This window comes from Amblyomma americanum, chromosome 1, assembly GCF_052857255.1.
Source record: "Amblyomma americanum isolate KBUSLIRL-KWMA chromosome 1, ASM5285725v1, whole genome shotgun sequence".
Lineage (NCBI taxonomy): Eukaryota > Metazoa > Arthropoda > Arachnida > Ixodida > Ixodidae > Amblyomma > Amblyomma americanum.
In genome coordinates, this window is record NC_135497.1 from 480263898 (window position 1) to 480280414 (window position 16517).

Consider the following 16517-nt stretch of genomic DNA (forward strand, 5'->3'; position numbering starts at 1 on the left):
AAAGCTTGAAAGAGGGTAAGGTGAAATGAAGCAGAACGTCTGTAATTATCGCCATATGGCCCTGGATAAGGGCGACAAGGTACTATAGGGAGGTGGCAATGTCATGCGGCTGAGTTTGTAGAATGTGGGGATTTCATGCTATGTAGAATTCACCGATTGGCCTCTTGCGCGGGGTTGGATGCCTGATCGTCCGGGGTCCGGGAGGAGAGTTTTCTGGCCAGCGCATGAACCCACGATTACCGTGGATCGAGGCAGGCACAGGAATCCACGACAGAGTAACATTCGTCGAGAGGTGGCTGTTGCAAGAATATGGTGTGTGGCCAGCGTCGCCACGCCCTTTAGGTAATGGCTGTATGCGACCTGGGAGTCTGTGGAAATTTCGGTTTTTTTTTGTCAGTGGCGCAACGGGCCTGCGCAAGTGCGATGGCGGCTTCTTGTGGCCCTGGAGGCGATTAGTTCAGATAGTGGCCGCGGCTCCCACTTTGTCTTCTCCATATGTGCAGCGACTACCGTGAAAAATCCTACTTAACATTTTTCTCCTACGTCAACATAAAGGATATCGGAGCGGTTCCTGTATTTTTTGGTGTAATAGCTCGATCGAGCCTGCCGCCTCCCCTGATGGAGGCTAGCGCTCATATTGCGCACTAGGGTCTTCTGGAATATGTGATCCTGCGTGCGCCGAGAAGTCATGTATGGTGTAGGACTTGTTTTGCTGTGAATAGAAGGATTGAGACGGAGCTGTCGTAGTAAGCGTTGGCCTGTTTCCGTGCGACTCAGGCGGACTAGTTGGTTCCTGCGTTGAGCCTCTATTAATTCGATCACGGTATTGTTGGTACCAGTGGTCAGGAGACGTTTCGTGCTCACCGTTCGTGGAAGATGTAGGGCGGTGGTGATAACCATGTATTTTAGTATATCCTGTGTTCCCGGGTTTGAACTCCACCGTGACGGCCACGTTTCGATATAGGAGGAACATAAAGGCGCCCGTGTGCTGTGCGAAGTGTGCCCGATAGATACCCAGGAGGTGGACAATAGTCCGGAGGCCTCCACTACGGCAGCTCTTTCCCTTTTATTTCACTCTCACCTTCCTCGCTTTCCTTATGGCGCGGTTCTGGTGTCCACCGAAATGCGACACAATTCCTGCGCCATATCCTTTCACTTTTCAATTTTCTCAAACCCCGAACGCTCGGGCTATGCCGAGCCGATGGAGGCTGACGCGCTTTTCAAAGAACATGGATGGATGGATGGATGGATGGATGGATGGATGGATGGATGGATGGATGGATGGATGGATGGATGGATGGATGGATGGATGGATGGATGGATGGATGGATGGACGGACGGATGGACGGACGGACGGACGGACGGACGGACGGACGGACGGACGGACGGACGGACGGACGGATGGATGGATGGAAGGGTGGATGGAAAACTTTTTAAGCAAGCGAGCCTGGATGCTGTAAGGAGTCAGCGCCCCCGCACACCCCTCAGATTACGCGCATGTGTCCGGGCCACATTAGGGCCATAGCACTGGCACCCCGGTTCACTCAGCGAAGTTAGATGCCCAGGTCCTTCCTCGCAAGGAGGGCCTCCCATTCCTCCGATGTTCCGATGGCAGGCTTTCCCTGTGGGGGAGTATCGGGGTCGCTTACTCTGCATGACCTTGCACGTGACGGCTACGTGCATCAAGACCACCTTCGGATAACATTGGAGTTGATTTCCCAAGTCGTGCTTGCATAATGAGCCCAGGAGGACGTCGTGAAAACGCCTGAAGGCCACTGGTGTTTGTGGAACAAATCTTACCTCAAGGATATGTAAGTGCATCATGACCTTTGTTTATATGGACTGACCCCTGCACATCTCTGTTGTTTTGAGCAGATTTATTGCAAAATAAAATTGTTTTTATGTCTCGTAGTGAATAATATATCTGGGACTCTCAATGATCAAGTAACGTTTTGTGAGGTTGAATTTAAATCGTAAAAAGTGCAATTATTTTGATGCGCTTACATATTACAGCAAAGGCTCTTATAGCTTTGGTTAAGCCCCACAGATATCCCTTCATGAAATGTTCTCGTCAGCTATGAGGCCTAAATTGCTTAATGAGTTTTGGAACTTGACTCAAAACAATGAAATTTAAATAAAATCAACAACCGCTTCCAAAATGAATTTTATCTGCCACCTGTAGACCAAACCATAGCAGGTGTCATAGGGGTCATTCCACGCCAAACGAACCAGAGTTCGCGCTAGACGCCCCCCGCCCCCATTTTTCCATAAACTATGGCTCTTAATTGATCCGTCTAATCCAACGCCTCCTAAGGAACTTGTGGAAAATATCTCCGAGTCATAAGACAGCCTTTTGATATTTCCATACCAGTGCAAAATTTGGTCCCACTATCGAGCGCACGACGTCACTTTGTAGTCGCTTCATAGATTGAGCGTCTGTTGGAGATATAACCCTGGCAAAACTAAACGTCCTGAGGACGTCCTCAAATGCTCAGATCGTCCTTATCCCGAAGACAACCTTCTGACTACCTTTCGAGTGCGTCGATGGGTTAATGTCCTCATGAGGATGTCCTCAGTTTGTACTTTGCTGGACAACTGGAGGATGAGAATTCCTCAAACTTACTATCGCAGGACAGTACTGTGGAGTTTAACTGAGACCAGGCCAGCTTTATATTTCGTGCTCAAATCTCATTCATTAAAAACTCTAGGTTCATTAGAGTAGGAGCACGAAGATATAATGAAGGAAACCATTGTGTCGATTCAGAGAATAGACTACAGCATCAAAGAGAGCTCTGCTGCCTTCGGCATGGTAACGCCGTGCTGTGTCTTTTTTTGCTGAGTATGTGCGATGAGCGTGCAAATGGATCCAGTTAACATGCTTGAAGACCAGTTGGACAACCTGAGGTTGTCTGAACATCCTGACTTGGCCATCCTGAGGTCATATTCAGGATGTCCTTGCGTTGTCTGGGAAGAATTGCAGCTCCTAAAAAATCGCGAATGAGGCGCTCAACTTTCGAACGAATGGCACAGACTAGCAAGGTATTTGTACTGCTGTGTTCATGAAAATAAACACCGTGTCTTCAGTCGTTCGGTTGTAGCGTGCAAACAGCAAAATAATACTCCTCGCTATTTTGATGCTAGCATGACGCACATATTGGATTTTGTGCAGTGTGCCGAAGCCCGCTTCACGAAAACTGAGGCTTTCCTTGCGGCGAGCCGTTTCCTACAGTCGAAGCTGACAGCGCGCTCCACTTCTCATAGATGGCGGCAGATGAACGGGGTCCTTTGGCCAACGCCTCCATGGTTCGCCGCATGCTAACCTCGAACGCATGGTGGTTGAAACAATATGTATGCTTACTTTCGAGAGAACACAAAGCTGCGGGTTCGGCACTTGCTTACAGTGACCGTGTATTCCAGAATAGCGTTGGCGCGGAACAAGATAGTTCACGCTTCCGATTTTCAGTTGGTTCCTTATGTATATTGGAGAAAAACGTCTTAAAGACCAGGCTCGCCGGCCTGGTCGTTGCCTCTGTACCTGCGTATAGGCCTCAACTAGATTTCACATGCCTTTTGCCACCATTGTAAGGTTGAATAAAAAATATTAATGAACTTCCTGTCTGCTCTGTTTGCGGGCATTGAAGAGCTAGCATAATATTCCTTATGAATTACACACGGGCGGGTGTCAGTGAGATGCTTGCTGTGATGGATGCTGAGGAAGGTGTTGCTGCAAGTACGTTACGAGAAGTAGTATACTGTCGTCTTTTGTTCCTGTCCAACTTGAAATTCCTGCCACATGCTGGCGTTGGAGGCGCTATTGCTCTCGTTACTCGCCAAAAGTAAGAAACAGATTAGCTGTTTGTTCTGCAAGCGGTGTATATAGTTAAATTAAACACACATAGGTTCCATCACATAGGTTCTATATGATATATTGGAAAACTCTTTGCAAAAGCCTGCCTGATCATTTAGTTGATTGAAGTGTAAGGTTGCCTGGACTCTATTAGGGATTGCCTTATTAATCACCTTTTAGGAAACGGACAGTAAGCTGATCGGACTGTAAGTTTTAAATTCCTTGGGGTCTCCTTTCTTATAAATTAACAGAATAATAGCGTTTTTCCAAGATTCTGGTGCGGTCGAGGTCATAAGCATTGCGTATGCAGTACGGTCAGTTTTCTAGCACAATCTCTCCTCCGCCCTTGGTCAGATCTGCTGTTACCTGATCCTCCCCAGATGTTTTCCTTTTTGCAATGCTCGTGAAGCTTTCTTTACTTCCGCTTTTGTTACTGGCGGGGTAACGCATTGCTGTTCGCTACTGTCTCTCATTAACGGTGTGGTCACATTGGCCACTGTACAGATTTGTATAGAACTTTTCGGCCAAGCTAACTATTTTAGGGAAATTGTCCTCTTTGTCCCTGAACACATACATATTATTTTTGACTATGCTTAGCTTCCTCCACGCAGCTTTTAAACTACCTCCGTTTTTATAGAGGATGCTAGATTCTCTCCATATTAAACTTCCTCATGCCGGCTACCTTGTTTTTATTTATCCACTTGGATAGCTCTGCTAGTTCTATTTTGTCCTTAGGGTTAGACGCCTTCATGCATTGGCGTTTTTATTGTGTCGAAACACTGAGAAACACTCACAAAAACGCCATAAGGCGTTTTGAACACATTGGAAGGTAATGTCAGTCTACCAACAATAAATTTTGCTTATACGATGCCGTGGTTCTTGTAAACCAGCGGAACGGCTCGAAGCCAAACAAGGAAGGGACAAAACGAATCGCTTCCTTGTTTGGCTTCGAGCTGTTGTGCTTGATTACAAGAACCATGTCTGACCAACTCGCCCATCAGTTCATGTTGCACAACTTGATATCATGTCAAGCGTCACTCAACAGTGGCCAAACTAGGATGCCAATTTTGAAACATAGTGGGACCAAAGCTGGTCTGCATATAATGAAAACTTGCCTGACAGGTGATGAGCACAGTATCTGGAAATATTCCTGCCGGTCAACTGAATAATATGTTTGGGCCACACACAGAAAGCCAAGGAAAGCAAAAGTAAGAAGAAGCTGAGATACAAATATCGCGGATTCCAGCCCTTCCGGATATTGCTGTAAGGAATTTATAACTATTCCACATCTTCGTCTTTTTTCTTTATACTTACGTTGATGCCATCCTCCTTACGGGGGAAAGTCTAACTTCTATCTCCGTAAAAGGTCTTTTATTGATCTTTGTGCACTATCTATCTGCGCAATAAATCAGAAAATGTAAAATCGTACAAATTTTTGTTGCTGATTTTTTCTCAAAAAGACAAGTGTATGAACTCCACTGGTTTCAGAATTCATGTCATTATACTTTCATCAATTGCACAGTTAATGTCGTCATGTAACTCCAAGAGGAATTTTCCTTCTGAGGAACTAAAAGAAAGTTATGACTGATGGCTTCAGATGTATACTTTTTGAATTTAAAAATAAAAATATATATGTTTTCTTTTCGTCTGCTTTTAATTCGGTTGGTATAAAAATTATGAGTTTTAGGAGAGGCCACTAATTTGCTGTTTGTATCTGCTATAAAATGTTTATCCCTGCAAAGTGGCCTCATGCTTTAAATGTATTTAATCCTCCTGTTATTTATGTATTAGGAAAATGCAAATAATAAGATTAAACAGGCACCTAAAGAGAAACGTACCAATCTAGTCTATAAAACGCGTAACACGGCATGCGTTGTAATCCTTGTTCATCAAGGATTTTTAACAGCTCCTGATCGTCGACTGCCGTGCAGTCTATCATAACTATCCTTTTTAACACTTTTCCGGCTCTATCACTGATGGTAAGCCCTCATATCATCAGCTACGCAAGGAGTGCCACTAACAAGATGCGAAGAAATGGATCTCCGCATCAATCGGTAGAAAAAAATATTGGCAATGTCTTAACTTAGCCAGCTGTGGAATTCAGTGAAAAGCAAGCATGCTCTCTAAGCGTCTAAGGCTCGTCCTAGGCAGCTCCACTACAGGCTCGCGACAGCCGTTCTATAACGGGTGCCCCAGCTAACTTGAGCCAAGGGTTAAAAAATAAATTATTCGAAACGGGCGAGTTCAACCAGTTGCATATTGGTGACAGCCATCTTGCGCATCAAAGGCAATTTTTTGTTTCACAATTAAAATATAGTTTAATGAAGCCTAATTATCTAAATTAATAAATATTATCTTTAGAAAACAAATTGCATTTGATGAGTTGTCGAGCACCTTCAGAAACCCCATTCCACCAATTACAATAAGGAAACCCTTACGCATTTCCTTTCTTCCCAGCTCCAAAGAAAGCCCGCGAAATACAAAATTAATCCCGTGACTAAGGCATTTGCGCGCCACGATCGTGCTACTCTCAATCGTGGTTGGGGCAATCGAAATCACCTAGAGCCTTGACTCGACAGCCCTGCGCCAGTGGTAGGCTGATATTTTGGTGGCTGCAACTCGCACCGTCGTGTGTGCGACTGGGTGACGCAGACGAGAAACCACCGCCAACATATCGGCCAACCACTGGTGCGGAACCGTCGAGACAAGGCGGCAGGTGACTTCGCTAGCTCGAACCACGCTTGAGAGAAGCACGATTGTTGCGCGCAAATGCGTTAGTTACATAGTTTATTTTGTATTTCGCGGGCTTTCTTTGGAGCTCGGAAAAAAAAAACACGTAAGGGATTCCTTATTGTTAATGATGAAATAGGGTTTCTCAAGGTGCTCGACAACTCTTCAAAAAGCATTCGTTGTCTATATTCAATATTTAATAATTAAGATAATTAAACATTATTAAAATATTAACTAATTGCGAGACAAAAATTACGTATGGTGCGCAAGGTGGCTGTCACCAATATCAACTGGTTTTACTCGCCTGTATCTAATAATTTATTTTTAACCCTTGGCTTAAGTTAGCTGGGACACCCGGTATATAACCACATGAGCACGTGGCTATGACTTATTATCACATGGTCTTACGACACCCCCATCGGTTGTCATTACGAGGCTTCAAATCACCTCACTGGATGTTCTTAAGGTCAGGGGTGCACTCAAAGTTCTCATAGTGTGAAAGGTCAGATGTCAAATGTTAAAAATTGAAAGTCAAAAGTAAGCTAAAGGTGAAGTTTTTTGCACCCTAACTGTACCACCTATGGTCGTACACTGCTATCCTTAGTTAGGCTGAAGGTCGTTCAAGGCCTTTGTGCTGTTTACGCGAAGATTGCACGTCATAATAAAACACTACTATAGTATCAAAGAATATGCCAGAATATTTGATTCAATGCATAAGTTCTGTTGGTATATGGCTGCAGAAGAGAGAACCATGGTTTAGTAAAAATACCTCTCTGTATATTAGCCTTTAAAATACTCCTGAAGCAGATTATTCTCTTGAGTGTTAAGTGAAATTCCATTTTCAGAAAACCATTTATTCACATAACATAAATTCTCCCGTGACTAATTCTGCATTGCTGCCTCATAGTGTGCTTGATCTGTGCGCAAAACTGTGCTGTCCATGCACTGGAAGACCAAGCACCTTAAGTTATTGAGCTGAAACCATTAGTTATTACATTTTTTTAAAGAATACGAACGGTGAAATTGAATACAGCAATTTACAAGCCTCTATATGTTGGCAGTTTATCACAAGGTTCGGTTTGGTTATTTAATCTAACAATGAAAGATCATGCAAAAATTCTTAAGAGTAGCAAAAAGTTACCTCAAAAGACAAGTGGGTACAGTTTGCTTAGTATAATATCATAGCTCACTGCATCAATGACTTTTAAAACATTGAGAAAGAAAGCGCAGTTAAACAATTCATCAAATGACAAATACAGCTAATCTGGAAATGCCTCTTCCCATAATATAGCCATATTGATAATTCGAAACAACAGAGATTGTTAAAATCTTGTCATGCATTCAACTAGAACTTTTTTCTAGTATTTGTGATGGAATAAATAACAGGTAAATTTGTCACTAGTTCTCAATGCATCCTTATGCCTGTTTTCTCTTCAATAGTGGCTTATATAGAAGGTTTTTAGATCATACTACAGCATTTCCTGGAACCCATCAATCAAAGAGATCAGAATGTTTGCAAGGACACAATGATTCCATGGTAACAGTGAACAGGGCTTATGTCACACAAACTGCACTAACCTGGCTAGATCCCCTTTCGAGAACCCCTGAAGATGTGTTAAAACAGGTGAATGTTTTTAAGTGTGCAGATTTTGTTGAGTTGATCCCATTCCCGCTGCAAGCCTGAAACATTGACTCAAATTATCAACTTTTTAGGCAATATCATGCAGCAAACCATCAGTGCAAGGCCATACCTTATCTCTTCTGGGAAGCAACCAATGTGTGACATCTTCGCAGGGCTTTTTTTAATTAATAATAACCGTAACTATATTATAATGCCTTATATGCATTAAAACAATGTTATGTCTAAGAAAATCTTATGTCTTAAGAAAGCCTTTGTCTTTCATTTCAGCCGCTGAGCACCATAACCACTAAGCCACATCGGCGGTTTGGCCATGCTTTTAATTTAGTGTTTTGGTCTATACCTTGCATTCGTCATCAGATCTTCCGCCACCTCAAGACACTAACAATAGCTTTTTGCGGCTGCTGCTTCCTTGCCAGAAAAGAAAATTTAATTAGAGTGTGAAAAAATAATGTATTAAAATATTTCTTTTTATCAACTTATTTATTTACTCTCAAGGCTCAATCGCACTAATTAGAGAAATGGGTGAAAAGAACAATTTATTAACACAACAAATCAGTTACAGCTTTCTTTAGGGTGATGTTATTGGCGATCACTGCGATGAAGGCAAAATCGCAAAAAAGGCGCTTGCAATCGTTACGTGTGTGCTGAAAATGAATTGGAATATGTATTAGTATAACATGAAAGAACAGTCTTTAAACATAAAATCATTACGTGATAAATGCAGGGCTCAATGTAGTGGTCATGAAAAGCTAAACATCAGTGCACAAGCGGAGATAAGTAAATGTAAAACAGAAAACAAGACTGACTGTAGTGTTCAAAACTGATATGGCAAAAATAAGAAAACAGGCAAACATTTATAGTAAAGCAAACAAATATCATTATTCAGTCATGCAGAATTTGGCGTCAGAGGCCATTTGTAATGTTTAAAACACCTTGGCATCCTAATATCACTTCTAAATTTCGCCACGAATTGTGGACAATCTTGGACTGTGCGGTAAAATTATTTTGGTCCAAATTTATTATTAGTCTTTGCTGCTTTTCCAGTGCCAAAGACTGACAAATTTTTTCTCAAAACTTGTAATAACTCTAAGCAGTTTGAAACACTTTATGTATAACCGGTCCATACCTCTGAAAGGTCAAGTTGAGATTTTAGGAAATCGTCAAAGGTGTCTGCCACTAATAATAATAAGAGATCAATAGCTGCATTACAGACATCGAACAATAAAATAATCATTGAACTGCAATATCAACTGGCCCCATTTGAAGGATACATTGTGCTTCTCTAAGTTCTAGTGGTTCCCATTAAGCTGATCCCAAGACGTGATGCCAGCTCTATTAATAAATCTTCAACAAGGCTTTACAGAAGCACAAAGTTAGTGTACAAAGTGCCATGAAATTGTGGCTGGCCATGCGCACGTCGAGGACCTCATTGTAATAGCAAGTACGATACATAAATATCGACATAATAGCAATATTTATTACAGTGAACAAAAGCTTTTCTTTGATGCCTACCATTAGGAATTTGCCAATTTTGAGGCTATTTGTCAAATTTATGGCAAAGTGAAACGTGCCTTAACCTTTACTTCTGCTTATATGCAGTTCTTACAAGATGACTTATTATTGAGAAAGTTGGCTTAGATCTGAAGAAAGCATATCGGTCTTAGCAGTTAAGACACAAAAACAAGGAATTAAAACACGAGAAGTAAGCTGCAACAAACCAATTTAGTTCATACTGAGACTGTGCGCTCGTGTCTTGTGGTGTTGTTTTCTTGTCTAGAATCTAGCACTCCCTAGTCTCAGTATGCACGACCAAGTAGCCCCCTACAAAGCTTGACTGGTAATTGATTTCCTGCTCCTATTATTACGCTATTATACCCAGTATCCTAATCTCTTAAAAGACGCTCAGTATCGCAAGCAAGATAATGTGCTTTAAAGGGATGGGGCATACTCCTTTGAAACGCTATCTAGCATGACCTACTGACAGAAGTAGCCCCACAGAACAGCGCTGCAGTACAGCAATTGTCTGCAATGTTTTTTATGCCACCCGTGCTTTCTAACAACACAAAAAGTGCGTGGATTCAGGCAGAAGAGCTTAAGAGAATTGGTGCAAAATAAATTCTGAACCCGCTTTTTGACGTCCATTGTAGAGTATAGTGTGGGAACAGGGCGCAACTGCTGTTAGCTTAGGCGCATAGGGCACACTTTGTCGTGGATTTTTCATTTTCCGTTAATGGTGGAATGAACTTTGGGTCACTGACCATTCTGAACACGATGACTTACATTTCGGAGTCCTTACAGATTCCTTGTTCACAATCCAGGACCAATCATCAAGCTTACGAATTTCTTTCCGTGCCAACAACTGCCACACAAATTATCCCAAGCAATTTCACGCCCTGCTTGAGCATGGTTTACCACAGGAATTGAGGCTGTTTGATTGCTGCCAAAATTACTGCAGTGCTCTTAGCCACCTTGGTAGATTTCCTGGCTCCCTGATGTAGCCTGACTTACATTCGGCGCAGGGTACCTTGTAAACAATTCCAATGAACTTCGAACAAGGCCGAGCATTTTTAACATTTGCATGATCCCCGTGCAATTTAATTGATAGCACGTGGGCAATTATACTTGTACTCATCCGATACTTCTAGCGCGAACTCCTGTATTCTATGCTCGCCACACTCATCATTAAATATCATGACTGCCGATATTTTCTTACTGAACTTGAAACCTACTATATCTCCCTCTTTACCACAGATGTGTATCAACTTCTGCAAATCTTCCTTCTTGTCAGCGATTAGCACTGCATCATCCGCGTACATCAGTCGCTTTAATGACTGTTTAATCCATTCTCCTTGCTTGAAAGAAGAAAGGTTGAAGCCTAGTCCGCTCCTCTCTATCTTGGTCTCTAACCTTTGCAGGTACTACATGAACACCAAAGGAGACAGAGGACATCCTTGCCTAAGCCCCCGCTTTATCTCTTTAGGCCCTAATACATTTTTTTTCCATTTTATAAGCACTCTGTTACCTTAATATATACGCTTTAAAAGATTAATTACTCCATCTTCTACATCAAAAGTGTCCAGTATGTCCCACAAATCTTCTTGAAGAACGTTGTCTTAGGCTCCCGTGATTTCCAGAAATTCTAGCCTTAGGAGCCTGTGTTCCTTTTCAGCAATCTCTATACACTGCGTCAGAGAAAACTGATGGTCCTCGAACCTGCTCTCTCTCCGGAACCCATTTTGTAGCTCCTCTAGCACCCTCTGCACCTCTCACCCAAGCCTGCAGTCTGTCCTTTATAATCTGTATCACCCCCTGTAAACCACACATGTCACTGTTATGGGACGGTAGTTACTTATGTCAGCTTTGTCCCCCTTCCCCTAAACTATCATATTGATTCTACTTGATCGCCGTTCATTGGGGGCTTTGCCATCCACTATCATTTTGTTCACTACCTTTATTAATCTTTGCTTGGATTTTGGTTCCAGCTTCTTTATTAACATAATCGCAAAACCGTCGGGTCCTGCCGACGTGCCACTAGGAACCTTCTTCTCTTGTCGTAACGCGAGCGTATGGTTGCGTTCTCTGGAGGGCCTCTGCGTCCGCCAAGGCCGCGCATCGAAGCAAAATGGAAGATGACGCGAAGCGGTCAGGTCCAATTCCTCCTGTGCCACTCTTCTGTGATGAGTGGCCGTGTCCGACGCAGTGGCCCTCCAGAGAGTGTAGCCACACACTCGCGTGTTCAGGGTGGACGACATTGTACGTATGGAACCGCTGCTCGCTTCGACTGACGAATGCCTCGCACACGGCAGAACCACCGTGCCTGAGCGAATTTCTCACCATTGCCACATATTGTAATGAATTCACACTGCTAACTTCCTATGCTCTGCGCAAATCAGGATTAAAGCTTGAAAAGAATGAGCGCATATATGCCCACTCGACCAACCCATCAATTACTCGACATGATAGGGTATTTTCACGCGGTCAATCAATTACGACAAGATTTTCCTGAGAAAGCTTAGAGAAGACTCTTTTCTCTGGAGTGCCTTCGAAGGCACAGGCAATACACAACTGCGAGCACACAAACCGCGCAAGTACAAAAGCGTCCTTTCACTACAAAGCAACCGATCAGAATGATAGCAATGTGCCACACCCCATGTCCAGAGCATCCAGAGCCCGATCAAACAAGCAAGTGATGGAAAACGCCCGCATGACCGCAATCCACAAAAAATAAATGACGCCAAGCCAATCCACAATCCATGGGTGAAAATAACGTTTTCGTTATTACGAACAGGTCCGAATATCATTTTGTCTTGGCTTTCCGTTATTACGACCAGGTGGAAATAACGCCGGCCGTTTATTTTTCACGAAAGATCCGCGGCGGTGGCTCTGGCTTTGTCGTTTGTCTGCTGATCGCAAGATCACGGGTTCGCCCCCGGCTACAGTTCGTTGGAGGCGAATTAAAAAAAAACGCCCGTCCACTGCAACTACTTGCTGGGGACGCCGCTGTGGATGCTGACGCGTGAACGCAAGGGCGACATGCTCAAGAAGAGGGACGTGAACAGGGCGCCACTGGAGAGCCTCACGGAGGAGCACCTGGATGCCTTCTCTGCCGAGGTAAATGAAGTGAAGCAGGCCGAACTGAACGAAGAGAGTGCAGCTAAGGTCTTGAAATGCTCGAAAGGGAGACGTGGGAAGGTACTTTTGAAACGCGTTTATTATTTAGTGAAGCTTTCAAGGTACGTACGCATGAATGAGTTATCTATATGAATGTCACGCTGTATTAGGTTCGTTAAGTGGTACTGCCTTTTTAATCCTATTGAGTTCTGAGTACTTGGAGTAATAAATCTATTCGTTAGGTTTGCTCGTGTTAGTCAATCTGAAAAATTGGCTAGGCTTACGCCATGCTGCTCATGTCGCGAAATGTTCTTTTTGTTCACTTACCCTTTTTCCGGTTTCTTCATGGTGCGGTCGTGGTGTTCGCCGATCCTAAGGCTCCTGCCGCGCCTTAACTTTTTTACCACTTACTCCTACACAAACGCACTCAGCGTCCGAGAGCCTGTGTCTTATGACGCGGCGTCCTCACCATGACAACGAAGGTTCCACCAGGCACGCACTGGTTGCCAAAAGTTGTTCTCTGATGGCGGAGTGGAGGTACACGTGCCCGGCCGAAGTAACGCGTGATGGGAGGGTAAAAGTGTCCCTCCCATAAACAGCTCTTAGCAAGACATGTATGAATAGCTTGGTGCATTTCATGTTGAAAAGTTGCGCATATGTAAATATTTATCAGAGTCGCGGTACCAGACCACAACCTGTACATCGCCGCAACTGTTTTCTCTCGCACAAATACGAAACAGATCCCGCCCACGCAGCGTAACTCCTATCAGCAGGGTGCGCAGGATAATGATAATAATAATAATATTAATAAATGGTTTTTGGGGAAAGGAAATGGCGCAGTATCTGTCTCATGTATCGTTGGACATCTGAACTGCGCCGTAAGGGAAGGAATAAAGGAGGGAGTGAATGAAGAAAGGAAGATAGAGGTGCCGTAGTGGAGGGCTCCGGAATAATTTCGACCACCTGGGGATCTTTAACATGCACTGACATCGCATAGAACACGGGTGCCTAATGGTTTCGCCTCCATAAAAACGCAGCCGCCGCGTTCGGGTTCGAAACCGGGAACTCGGGACCAGTAACCGAGAGCCTTAACCACTGAGCCACAGTGGCGGATCGGCACGAGAAGTTCATGTAGACTTTCTTCCACGGTTCTTTGCTGTAGCTGTTCCTGTTGAGGAAAGCAGGAACAGCGAGAGGTTTATTTCCCGGGCAGGCAAACACTGACCCGAGCCCAGTACGAGCTCGCGCGACAAGCACTGCGTGAATCACGCGATCGCGGAGCTAGGCGCGTTCTCGGCCTAGCCACATGCAGTGGTTGTTGTAGATGTTGTAGGCCACTGCCTAAAACATCTCACCTGAAACATAGGACAGTCTCCTGGGCGGAATTAAACAGCGTCCAATCCGGGTGGGATGGTGCGAAGAGGCGTCCACGCAGGTCGCGTGTGATTCTCCCAGAGAATTTCCGTCCAAAGACGCCTCGTCTACGTCTGTCTCTGCATCTGTATACATAGATGCCGCGTTGTCTTCTTCTCTCTCAGACTTTCGAAAAGAAACAAGATTGGTCTCATTGCGCCGCACGGTGCCGCCTCCAGCGTCCACGATGTAGGACTGATGCTCGCCTGCGGGCCTCTGTACGTTCCCTGTCCTCTTCAGGTCAGTGACCCAGACTTCATCCCCCTCGAGAATTGGAAGCTCACGCACGCCATGTCGACTTTCGTAGTCTCGACGCTGCTGCGCACGGTATTCTTCTTCAAATTACTAGAGTTTGGTGGCGTCTGGGAAGCGGGGAACCGGAATTCCGGAAGTGACGGGAAGCTTTGTCCTCAGCCACCTCCTCACCAGTAGTTTAGAGGGGCTGTAACCGTTTTTGAGTGGCGTTGACCTGTAGAATAGGAGGGTCGGGTACGGGTCCTGAGTCTTTCACTGAAGACTTGATGATTTTCACCGCCGCTTCGGCGAGTCCGTTGCTCTGGTGGTAGTGTGGCCTTGAGGTTGCATGCGTGATGCCGTATTCACGAGCAAACCTGCTAAAGCCGGACGACGAAATCTGCGAACCATTGTCGGAGACCATCACCTCTGGGATACCGTGGCAGGCGAAAATTGATTTGCAGTGTGTGATTACTATATCTGAACTTGTCTTTTCCAGATGAACAAGTGCAGGATATCAGGAGTAGTAATCAGTCACGATGTCCTTGGCGCGAGCTTGCGTTTTCGTAATTCCGAAATGGCCTTTGTGGCGAAGTAATAATAATAATTTTTTTTTTGGGGGGGGGGGGGGGGAAAGGAAAATGGCGCAGCGTATGTCTCACATATCTTTCGACACCTGAACCGCACCGTGAGGGATGGAATAAAGGAGGAGTGAAAGAAAAAAAAGGAAGAGGTGCCAGTGGAGGGCTGCGGAATATTTTCGACCACGTGGGTATCTTTAACGTGTACTGACATCGCACAGCACACGGGCGCCTTAGCGTTTTGCCTCCATAAAAACGCCGCTGCCGCGGTCGGGTTCGAACTCGTGAACTCCGAATCAGCAGCCGAGCGCCCTAACAACTGAACGAGCGCGTCGCGTTCGTGCAGAAGACGCAAAAGTTCGTTCCTGCAGAGTTGACGTTCCCCCTTCAGGTGATTATGAGAGGAAACACATTTTTTGATGAAGAAATCGGGGTTTCTTGATGACCCGGTTGTTCTAACTCGCAACATCCACGTTTCTCGATGAAAGGAGAATGCAAACCGACGACCACGCGGTAGTTGACCATGGGATAGGCTCTAGAAATAGCAAGGGAGAGTTATTAGTCGAATTCGCGGATAGAAATTATTTACGGATCATGAATACCTTCTTCCGCAAGCGAGAAAACAGGAAGTGGACCTGGAAGAGCCCCAATGGTGAGATTAAAAATGAAATCGACTTCATACTATGCGCTAAACCTGGCATCATTCAGGATGTGGCCGTCCTCGGAAAGGTGCGTTGTAGCGACCAGAGAATGGTAAGGTCTAGAATTAGCTTAGACTTGAAGAGGGAACGGAAGAAGCTAGTGAAGAAGAAGACCATTAACGAGTTAGCCGTAAGAGGGAAAGCACAGGAGTTTTGGATAGCACTGCAAAACAGATATTCGGCTTTAACTGAGGAAGATGATCTTGATGTTCATTCAATGCACGATAATCTGACATAAATAATTACGGAGTGCGCAGTAGAAGTAGGCGGTAGGACAGTTCGAAAAGATACCGGGAAGCTATCTCAGGTGACGAAAGATCTGATTAAGAAGCGCCAAAACATGAGGGCATCTAACCCAACCGATAGAATAGAACTAACGGAGCTATCAAAGTTAATAAATAAGCGCAAGGTAGCCGACATAAGGAAGCTTAATATGGAGAGAATCGAGCATGCTATAAAGAACGGAGGTAGCCTAAAAACAGTGAAGGGGAAACTAGGCATAGGTAAAAACCAGATGTATGCATTAAAAGACAAGCAGGGAAATGTAACTAGAAATATGGATAAGTTAGTTAAGGTAGCCGAAGAGTTCTACACAGACCTGTACAGTAGCCAATGTAATCAGAGCGTTAATGCGAAAGACAGCAGTGCACAGCAATGCGTCATCCCGCCAGTAACGAAAGATGAAGTAAAGAAAGCCTTAGAAGCAATGAAAAGGGGAAAAGCAGCTGGGGAGGATCAGGTAACAGCAGATCTGTTGA